This window comes from Lutjanus erythropterus, chromosome 3 (assembly GCF_056507025.1).
Source record: "Lutjanus erythropterus isolate fLutEry1 chromosome 3, fLutEry1.hap2, whole genome shotgun sequence".
NCBI classification, from domain to species: domain Eukaryota; kingdom Metazoa; phylum Chordata; class Actinopteri; order Lutjaniformes; family Lutjanidae; genus Lutjanus; species Lutjanus erythropterus.
In genome coordinates, this window is record NC_139319.1 from 24,353,184 (window position 1) to 24,365,554 (window position 12,371).

The window sequence follows — 12,371 nt, forward strand, 5'->3', positions numbered from 1 at the left end:
CAGTCATCATCAGGGGAGCGACACTGCCAGAAAGTGAGAGCCCTTGCATTTGCAGCCCAGAAATAATGTCTGAATACAGGGAGGCCAAGGCCACCCCTGTTTATATGCTTCTGCAAATGAGCTTTAGAAATGCGGGGGGGTTTACCTGCCCAGACAAATGAGAGGATGAGTGAATCCAGTCGTTTAAAAAATGACAGTGGTAGGTAAATAGGAAGATTCTGAAATAGGTATAAGAACCTTGGAAGTGCGACCATTTTAATAGCATTAATGCGGCCAATCATTGAAAGGGGAAGCAGCTTCCAGTTCGCAATATTAGCTTTTAATTTATCCAACATGTCCAAAAAATTTAATTTCAATAGCAATTTGGGGTTTCTGGAAATCTTAAGTCCAAGATAGGTAAAATATATAGTGACTAATTTAAATGGCAAGGAATTCAAGAACGCAGGGCTCAGGTTGTTCGTCAAAGGCATAAACTCACTTTTCTCCCAGTTGATTGTGTATCCAGACAGTCTGCTAAAGGATGTAATATAATTCAGGAGGATCGGAACGGATACTATTGGATCTGATAAGCAGATCAATAAATCATCAGCATACAAATTCAGTAGGCTTTCAACATTACCAAACTTTATACCATGAATACCCGAATGACCCCTGATACCTATTGCCAGTGGTTCCAAAGCAATATCAAAAAGAAGAGGGGAGAGTGGATCGCCCTGCCTCACACCCCGCTGCAAATCAAAAGGCTGGGATTTGTCTCCATTAGTGACAATGAAAGACACTGGATTAGCATAAATTATTTTGACCCACTCAATGAAATGTTCCCCAAACCCAAAATTTTTCAAAGTCTCGAACATATAAGGCCATTCGATCCGATCGAATGCCTTCTGAGCATCAAGAGATAAGACAGCAGCCTGTGTGTCCCTTACATGGGCTGAGTATAATGTATTTAAGAGCTGACGAACATTACTAAATGAAAATCTACCTGGAATAAAGCCAGTTTGATTAGGATGTACAATTTTTGATATATGATTACCCAATTTCAGGGCCAGAACTTTAGTTATCACTTTCTGATCACAATTTAAAAGAGCAATGGGTCTATAACTTGCAGGGTCAGACTCTTCCTTTCCTTTTTTCAGAAGCAAGCAAATATTTGCTTCGTATAATGAACTGGGGAGCCTCTTATTTTTCACAGAATCATTCACCATCCTAAGCATGAGAGGAGCTATTTTTTCATGAAATGCTTTGTAAAATTCACAGCCAAAGCCATCTGGACCGGCTGCTTTTCCATGGGGGAGAGCTTGTATAGCATTCAAAAGATCAGCCTTACAAAATGGAGTATCCATGTCGTCTCTCGCTGCGCTGTCTAATTGAGGAATGTCTAAATTCGCAAAAAAGTTACCAAAATCTGTTTCCGTGACATTCGCTTCGCTGGAGTACAACTCCTTATAGAAGTCTCTGAAGCAAGCATTGATCTCCTTTGGGTTAGTAACTAATTTACCTGATTTGGATTTAATCCTATGAATAGCCTGACTAGCTTGTTCGCCTCTAAGTTGACTTGCCAGCAATTTCTCTGGTTTATCCCCAAGTTCAAAATGTTTTTGTTTAAGTTTTAGAAGAAGGTTGCTGACACGATTGCTGAGAATAGTATTATACTCATATTTTAATTTTAGAATCTTATTATAGTCAGCCTGTAATAGGGAAGATCTATATGTCTCTTCAAGTATCGACAGCATTTTTTCAATATCCCTAAGACGACTATTAAGTTCTCTCTTCTTAGATGATTCAAATGCAATTATATGGCCCCTTATCACAACTTTAAAAGCCTCCCAAAGAGTAGAATCAGAGACCTCCCCATTATCATTTGTTTTAAGGAAATCATTTATACATGCAGTCATATACTCAATGAATGATTGATCTTCCAGAAGAAGAGGGTTGAAGCGCCAGCTGTATTGTTGCTTGGAAAGGATATTTTTAAAGTGTAATGAGACTGGGCTATGATCAGATATTAAAATATTGTGATAGGTAGAATTGGTGACACTGTGCATTAATTCAGATGATATCAGGAAGTAATCAATCCTAGTGTAAGACTTATGGACATGGGAGTAAAAAGAGAACTCTTTGTCAGTTGGATGTTGCAATCGCCATACATCAACCATGTTCCTTGTCTTAATTAAATCATTCAAAATCTGCATTGAAGCTAAAGTAGATGGTGGTTTTGTTGATAGTCTGTCTAAAATAGGATCTATATAACAATTAAAGTCACCCCCAATAATAATATTAACGGTGGAGGTAGGTACCAATTCAAAAACTTTACGAAAAAAATCTGGACTATCAATATTTGGACCATAGATGTTAAGCATTGTTATTGGGAGAGAATTTATATGACCTGAAATCATTAAGTACCTGCCATATGGATCTGCTATCATAGTATCAAGACGAAATGGTATACTTTTCCGAAACAGAATAGCGACACTACTGTATCTCTGAACTATCTTTTTAACCACATTGGACACATTTAGGCTATTCTATGTGACCTCCTTTGAATAACTAATGTCGTAACTAATGCAACAATTTTTCTCTTGTATTTAGAAACTGTTTGGAGACCCCCTGGGGAGGCCCACCTCCCACTTTGAAAACATCTTGTTTTAAACTAAAATTCTTATATATTGCACCCTCCCAACAATGCCCAACAATTCCTGTTACATCTCAAAAAGATTTGACTGTAATACAGGCACAGTAATTTAAGAATAGCAAACACTGCAGATCAATACAGTCACCTTAAGGGTGTGTACTGGTTGTGCTCTTTTTTTGGTATAATCTTGAGAATTAACTGTAACTCACGTACAAATTCAGGATACATAATTAAAGTAAAGCTAGTTGTGCTAGTTGCACAACTTTCACACCACATCTTCCAGAGATATCTGAATTTTGTATTTGTTATGTGACCTACATTACAAGCCCACCAAGCCAAATGCATTACAGTGCTTTTAAATCAGATTATTGCACGCTTTCCCCCATCCGCCTGTCTGTCTGCTCACAAGCTCGTCTCTCTGCTCTGAGTGTCACCTGTCTGTGCTCCTCTCTGCCTGTCAGCCTGGCAGCTTGTCCGTATGCATGTGTTTTACCATTTCTCTGTGAATGTGACAACTTTCTGACTTTTACAAGCTGTGTGACATAAATTAATCTGCTGTCGTCACACAGCGGGACAGTTAGATTCCTCATATTCTTCCACGTCTTCAAAGAATCATTCAAAAGAAGAGAAAAATCAAAATGAAAAACACGAGGAATGTCGTAAATCACCACATTTCTCACTCTCTGGTCCCAAATATCCCATCCATCTTTCAGTCGTTCTGGCTTTTATGTCGCCCTCTGCTCGGACAACAACAGACTCTTTCATGTAGACATCTTTTCCTCAGACCCCTCAGGCTCTTTGCCTCTTTTTGCCTCTCTTTCGTTCACACAGACTAATTAAATGTTCTGAGAAGAACTCATGATTAGAAAGTCTGCACTTTTTCGCCACTGTCTCTCCCTCTCTGTCTGGTAAAAAAAACCTCATAAAATCCATATTTGAGTTATTGTTCCTGATGAAATTTAAATGTTGGTTTTAAAAATGGAGACACAGATGTTTTTTTTTTAATAAAAATGTCACTTTATTTGTGGTTTTAGATTAATTAACAACAAATATGACAACACAGTAGATAAAATGTGTCATTATTTTCCAATTGTCTTAAACTTCAAGGAGACGTGCAGTGGATGACAGGTGAAATGCAAATCTTTTAATAACAGGAGTGCATTTAGTCATTTGTTTTGGCAGAACTGAACTGTGCTTTGCTTTTTAAAAACAAAACCTATATAGTGCTTCACATGAGGAAGAAAAAGGGAAAGATAGAGTTTACAAAAGGCAAAGAGTAACACATAGAAATAAGAATAATCAGAGTGTTCAACCCATAAAATAAAAGTTCTGAAAAAATGAAAAAGCAAAAAACAAATTAGTTTTAAGATGCTTTGTAAAGGTCCAGAGTCCCACAAAGAAAAACATAAATATTCATAAGCAACAGTTTTAGACAACTCATGCCAAACCATTACAGGACCACTGTACTGTTAATGTTTGTCATTAAAGACATCATAATACGCACCGGGATAATCATGCATAAGTAAATGATGCCAGCAACAAATTTCTAACCTTCAGTCTCCAAATTCTGTGGCACCACAGGTTAGTTTGATTTATCAATTAGTCAAGTGACAGAAAAATGACTATTGCCAAACATTTTCCAGTTTCAGCTTCTTAAAGGAAGAATAGGCAAGATTTGTCAGTTGCTGTTGTTGCTGGTGTAGACACACCAGAAAGATGAGTTGCACTCCCAGGGCATCGAAAAATATGACAGTTTTCATTTCATTTTCATTTAATTTATTATTATACAGGAAAAGATTAAAAATAACATTACAGATAGTTAAATCATTTGCAGTTAAACAGGCTAGGCTCAGTTAAAAGTGGTTTACAGCAGGTACCTGTTCTGCAGCACACAAAAGACAAAATCATGTCACAAAACAGAGATATTCAACAGAAACAAGAACAAAAAGAGATCATCCTAGAAAATGAGAAAGTAAGAAAATGCAGGCAGGGAGCTGTCTCTGCAGATACAGACACCACCACACACTTTAAGTGGGTCATGAGTGATGACTGAGAGGGGTTGTTTTTATATAACTACTTGACTGTCAGTCGAAGAAAACAAGACATCTGAGGATGTCAACTTGGACTCTGGAAGTTTTGATGGGCAGTTTCTCACAATTTTATCCATAGACTAAATGATGAATCAAGGAACTGAAAAAAATGGTAATGAAAATCATTAGTTGCAGCCTTAGTGTTATGCTACAGGTCTTAAATGACGCTGTCTAAGCCTCTCACATGCAAAAACTTGCTTAATTTCTCAGTGGGAGGCTGAGGACCTGGAAGTTCACCTGGGTTCATATAGTGCAGTGGCTCTCACTTTGTGGAAAGCCCCTGAGAAAAACTGAAAAAAGTTAATGTCCCAACATTTTTTTTTTACTATCAGCCGTTAACAATGATAGGGAAGCAACTACTAAAAACGTCTCCAAGTTGAATTGTAGTGAAATGAAGGTCAGCATGATAGCATCAGCAAACAGTTTGTTTCCCTACATTAATCATATTTATGAATTAAACTTAGTTTCACCCCACATTTTTCCCTGGTCGTCCACACACAACCACAGTTTAAGAACCACTGAGAAAGTCCCAATCTACTATTCATTTGACTTTTGTTTAATTTATGCAAGATAATACAATTACACGCGGACTAAACAAACAGTACACATATGAAACATTCCGCAAACGTACAAAACACATCAGTCAGGACAAATGTACATATCACATTATATCCCCTGGATTCAGATCTCAGTTCGCAGCACAGGGATTTTGGTTTAGCAACGGGATGTATCATTTTAATCCTGAATGAATGAGACTTGAGAGACACAGAAAATAGAAACAATCCAGTCCCACAAGAGCCTCTGAAAATGTACAATTATCATATTTCTGCAATTATAACGACATAATTTCATATTTATATAGTTAAATATATACAGATATCACATATTTAAATAGAATCTGACAGATAAACAATATCAGCGGAGTAATATTCCTACAACTTCCCACTGCTGATTTGGTCTTCGCACCACTGCAGAGGGAAGAATTTTAAGTGTTGTTTAACAGCCGACACATATGCATGACTAAACAGCGTGCTGGCACGTATGACCGAGGGGCAAAATCGTCATAAAGTCACAAAATGAATGCCACCATTGTCCATGTCACCATCATCCCCATCTTCATCATCACCATCACCATCACCATGTTTCAACATCCTCCTGCATCTGAGTCAGAGGCACTAATATGAGGTCAATTTATGACCTTTTTTCTCACGCTTTTCTCTCACATTCCTCCTTCATCTCTCATCTTTCTCATCAATGCTGCAAATAAAAATCTAAATATCTGTCTGTTTATCTGTTTTCCATTTTCTGTTCCTCCATTTCTCTCTCAGGCTCAACTTGTAGCAAAGAGATGCGGACACAGCAAACCACCGAACAATAGGCCATTCATGATGCCCTGCAATGCAATGATGATCCTGCTCTGCCCTCCTCCACTCCCCCCACCCTGCACCAGCCTCCACAGCTGCACAGGAATGTGGTCCAACAAGTTACCCGCTCCCCCCCCTCTTCCCTGCCGCCGCCACCACCATCGCTACCACCGCCACCACCTCACCAGTGCTGCCGCCATCGCAACCGAAGCCCCTCTCTCCCCAAATAAAAGAGACGAAGAAGGCAAGAAACTATAGAGGGGGGAAACTCTGCAGACGGAGCACAAAGGGAGGATTCATGCTCAGTCACATACACTCCCAGAGAAAAAAGAGGGGGACCCATTTAAGTGTGGTGCAGCTGCACTAATTTACTGGGTGAAAATGGGCAAAAAAAAGGAGTGGCAGAGGTCAGATAGCAGAATCATTTTTTATTCATCCCCATGGATGGCGTGTCACAGCATCATCGACACTTACAAAGTCTGATGATGGATAAATCCAGTGATAGACCTAGAAAACACCTGCAGCGCTTACAAATTTCAAAATAAAAGCAGGGTTGGAAATAACAAATTATAACCATTATTACTGTAATTAAGTCATTTTCGGGGGGTACTTGTAATTAGTATTTTAGTTTTTTTCAAGTTTGTAATTTTGCTTGTATTTAAATATGTATTACACTATGTAACTACTTTTAGATCATAATTTTCTACTGAATAGGCCTACAATTTGAATTAATATCCGAACCTTTGATCTGCATGTTTGTAGCCAGTAGGGTTAGGGAATTGAGAACCAATTCCAAATAAGAATTGATTCAGAAGAAATTTTGATTCTGCTTATTGATACCTACACAATTTAAGTCGTACTAGTTATGCCTCCACATTGGTGACAGCCTTGGCCAGTGGCATTATGTTTTTGGGTTAATTCATTCATCCCTAAACGCAATATTACAAGAACGCCTCGACAGAATTGTTTGTGGAACAAACGTTCACTTGGACTCGAGGATGAATTTCTTCGAATTTCTAGGTCAAAGGTCAAAGTCATGTGTCAGTCTTGTGAATGTGGTCTCTCTCAGGAACCCCTCGATGAAAAAAACGTCCATTTGGACTCAACGATGAATTGAGTACAATTTCGAGCTCAAAGCTCAAAATAACTGTGACTTCACACAACATGTTTTTGGCCATGACTCAAGAATTCATGTGCTAATTATGACAAAATCTCATACAAATGTTTAAAAGGGTAAAATGATGAATTGATGACATTTTATATCCAAAAGGTCAAAGGTCCACTTCACTGTGACATTCTAATATTATGCAAAAACACCTGAAGCTTTCTATCAGCCCGCTGTAGTCCTCTGTAAAAAAAATATCCTCTAATTGAAGGCAGCATGTTCTTTACAGGAATACCTTTTTATTAAATTCCTTCAAAGTCTTCACCACATATATTAGGGTCTGGACAGACATGGGTATAAACTGCTACTTGTCTGCATCATACAACTGTGAGGTAGTAATTCTAATTTCAAATTGCGCTGCAAACATCTTCCATATATCAGTCTGTCTGCACCTATAGACACATGAGTTGAATGTCTTCCTGTCCCCTAATGCATTTGTCTTATTAAATCATGAGTCAAGCATTATTTTCAGCTAACCTACTCAGCTGTTGCTAAATTGCTTGACTAGCAGGTGAAAAAAAATGTGTCTTCTAACAATCACCTCTATTTAGCAAATGCTATGTTACAAAATGCTTGACAAGGACAGGATATTCTCTATTGTTAGAGTAAAGTAGCCTGAATAAAAATCCAAAACATTCAAGAAACAAGATAAGAGACTACCATCGTTACAGTTAAGGAACATTAGCTTAGCTCAGTGTTTCTACTGGTAACATTTATCCATTGTAGTTAGTGTTTAACACACCTCTACTGTGAAAAATGCCGGAGGCTGCTCAGAGAATTGGAAATGAGATTCATTAAGAACAGAAAGCAGAATCAGACTTTCAAATCAGAATTATTAAAATCCAAATGATACCTCACCCAAGAAGCCAATACAGTTACAAGGGCCAGTGAAACTGACAAAAATAAATAAATAAAAATGAAAAATAATTAGTGCAACAGGCACAGGTTCAAACCAGTTAGCTAATCCATATTACATTTGATTGAAAATTTTAGCAAAAAGAGTGCTAACTAGACAGCTAATCTACATCAATCGCTAGCTAGCTAGTGAGCAAGTGTGTTGCTGACATCAGCTAACTTAAAGCTACTACAAAGAATTTTTAACTTGTTATGAAACAGTCTCAGTTTATTACTGATGCCTCAGTATGACTTAAGATAAACAGACTATTTTTTGTTTTTCTGTTTTTATGTAGTTGTTTTTAAGGCCTGCCACCAGGTCAGCAACTCCTTGAAATAAGAAGTGTCAAGCCTGTTTTTACATTTTCCCACACATAGTTACAGCGAGTCGTATATTTGGCAGTTAAATGAAGTAGGAGGAAATTTTTATTAAGATAATTTTGTCTTTGAAATTACATTTTGTGTTAATAACAGTGGAAACACCACATGTTTTGTCCACAGGGGCCTCTAAAATCAACTCAGCATTAACGTTTCTTTTAGTAGCTTTAAGATGTAACTATATATGTCACTTTTACAGGTGCCCCAGCAACATCTTTTAACCATCCTCAAAATTTGTTTTTCTTTTCAACATAGATGAGCTTAGCATATCTAAGAACAGGGAACAGAAATGGAGAACGTTCACGTAGGGGTCAGTTTAACTGTTTTTCCCACTTTGACAGAGGCAGACCTGGTTAGACAGACCTTTGGGTGTAGTCTGACCATCTATAAAACAACAGTATTAGACTATACTGGTTCCGTTGTTGAGTGTCAGGGATAAAATAACTAACTCACGATCCCATAGATATTCAGGAACTGAGCAAAACTAAACAAGTAAACATTTTCCAAGCTGTGTCTGAGGGGAGGTCCACACTCTCAGACTTTGAAATCCCCTGATTTAGACTGAAGACTTGGAAAAACAGAAATCCCTTTCACTGCAATTGATAATGCAATAAAGCAAGTAACACCTGTGAGTTTTCTTTTTTACCTTAATTCCAGATTTTGAGAAATATATTCTGTCCTTTCATTAATCCTAGGGCATTTGTAGTTTTACTTGGAATGAGTAATATTTCAGTACTTGAGTATAGATTTTCAGTACTCTTTCTATCACTTAATAAAGGTGAGATTTTGAGCCACTGCTTGTGATCTCAACAACTAAACTTTGCTTGTGACCTCTGAAGACCCAACACGGCCCCATTTTAAAAAAAAAACATATCTCAGTCCAGGTATAAATAATTCAGATGACATCTAGCCCTGAGGTTACAGTCACATCCACAGTTACCACTAAATGTTCTCAACAAAACCGCTGATGTGGACAGATGTTGTCTTGTGTCTTGTGAAATCACTGCACTGGGTTCTCAGACATTATCGCTGCAGGAGCATTAGCAAGATGTACAGTACAGTGTGAAAGTCTGAGTCACAATATTTGAGTCACATGAGGTTTGGTTTTATTGATAGTCTGGCTTCAGGGCTGGAAATCCCCATACAAAAGCACTGAGCTCAACTGTTTTTTTTCTGCACAAACCCTAAGAGGAGATGGCATTTATGAATTAAATACAAACCATAGAAAACGCAGAGGAAACCCAAAGCATGAGAAAAGCCCTTAAACTCATTTTAAATGGCCATTTTGAACCAAACAGGAGCATTTCAGGTTGAAATCTTGTGGTAAAAAAAAGAAGAAAACATGCTTCTGCGCCAGTCCTCGCCATTTCTGACATATAATTTCAGATCCTTTTGTCAAGTTCGTCATCATTTGGAACAAGTGACGCCATTCATTTCAGGCCCAATGTGCCCATTGACATGGGAATGAATGCTTTCCACCAATTATACATCAGTTTAATGCAGAATGTGACCCAGCATGTGAATATTTGACCGCTGTGCATGCTTCCCTTATCTGCATCCCTCTCTCACACTATCTGCATCTCTCTGTTTTTCTCCTTCTCTCTGTTGCCTTTTTCCCTCCATCCATCGTCAGATTTCAGGAATTTCCCCTGGGAGTTGTTCAAGTATTGAGGCCAAACCAAAAGGCCGTTCTTTCTGCTTCTTTTCTCTCCTACTTCCTTTATCCTTCCTCTTCCTGATCACCTCATTTTCTACCTGTCGACAACAAAATATATTCTTCAGAAATAAGTCTAAATTGAACTCATTGACTCGGTTTCATCCCACATAAAAAATGGCTGCCCAGAGTGTGCACCTGAAGGCTGACTCTTTGACCCCCTCTTGCTGATCATGATCTTTGACCTCCCCACTGATCATGAGACCCTGTCCTACCATCCTCTCCCCCAGGAGCCACAGGAAACGGGCTCTTGTGACCCAGTGGTCTGTGCAGCCATGGAGAGGCCTATTACTGCAGTCACATGGCAGGTTAGCTCAGGGACTGATGCGACCATGTGAGCTCTATTTTCTAACAAGTATCAGCCCTCCCTCCCCCCCTCGAGGCCCATGATAGTTTCACACAAGACACAGATGTAAAAAACGTCTGAAAATGCACTGCAGGTTTAGAGTTAAAGCGAAACGCAAGATTGCTTTGTTTTTATTTGAACATATGCACGAGTCGTGTTTCTTTCTTTAGGTTTTGGGTGACAGGTGGAATAATGCAGCCAGGCACAAGTTCAAACTGAGTTTCAGCAGATTAATTTGGAAAACATATTAAAATATGATGATCAGAATGGGTGCATTAAATATTATGGAGGAGTATACACACATTTGAAAAAACTCTTAAAGAATAAAGTATTTTGGATAACAAGGACCTCTGGGTCCTAATGTAAAAGAGAGATCAGACCAGTTCCCTGAAATCAAAAAGTAACACTGATATAATAACATTTAAATCACTATGGTTCTAAAGCTTGGAACCCATTTGAATCCTAAACTTAAGCTCTGTTAAGGAGCTTCAGATTGAGAGTACAAACATTTAATTTTAACTGGTTGAACTATCAGTGCCCATCCAGGGACTGCTGCTGGAAATTAACTTTAAATTAACTGGCTATCAAACACGTATACAGTACATTAGACAATGCTTATGCAACTGTCAATGTTTTTCTGTCCCTTCAAAGTAAACTAATAAATTATACTAAACAAGCTGGATACACATTTTTTTAAAAGAAGAAGAAACTATGAGCTTGCAGCTCAGAGATATTGATAAATTAGATGTGACACTGAACCTGTCACAGCTGTTACTTTTTTAAAGTCTTCAATAATAATAATAGTAAAAGAAAAAGTTCTTTAAATCTTCTAAAGCACACTCAGAACTTATTAATATGTGCAAAACACCAGTCTCATACTGGAGCATGTAATGTTAAACTCTAAGAGTTCCAGAGGAAGAAATTAAATGAAGAATTAAGTTAGTTGATTATCTCTTATATAGTAAAGAAATAGTTAAAATAGTATATAGTATTGTTTCACTTATTTTATATTCTCTCTTATTTGACTTTTTTACTCATTTTAGAGACAAAAATAAAGTTTGAATTAATTAGAGATTTAACATTTAAAATACGAATAAGAAGAGAACAAGACAAGATAAAAAAAAATAGAGAAAAAACTGGAGTTAATCTAGAGGGGATTATGGACTAAAATTTTGGCTGCGCTCCAACTGAAGAACTGAAGACCTGCAGGCAAACAAGGAAATGATAATAATCAAGAAGCCACATACAATATTTATCTAAATTTATATCTTCAAAGATCAATCAAACTTTTGTTTGTCTCACTGCAACGAAAATATATCGTGAGCGCTTCAGAAAAACTTTCTGAGGCCTGTTGAGATACGCAAATCCATAATTACTATTTTCAAAGACACGCATAAACGCAACACGTAAAATGCGCTTCGTTCTTTGTATTTCATTCGTAACAATAAATAGATTTTATTGTGTAAAACAACATTGCATTTTCTGAATAAAAGACAAGACTGGGTGAAACATCGACCATGTTAAGATGAGATTTAAAGGCCACGAGGCTTTCTTGTCTTCACTTTTTTCGATTATTTGACCTTAGGTTTTAATAATTGTGCGTACGGTGTAATATAATATAATCGTATACATTGTATAATTAAAAGCTTTTACAATTTTGATTTTTGCATGACAATCCATTTGAACTTTTTTTTTTAAGTTCGTTGGATAATTTTCCGGTACTTTCCAAGCAACTGATCATTTAACTTTTTGCGCGCATATAATTATGAAACAAGAAAAAAAGTACTT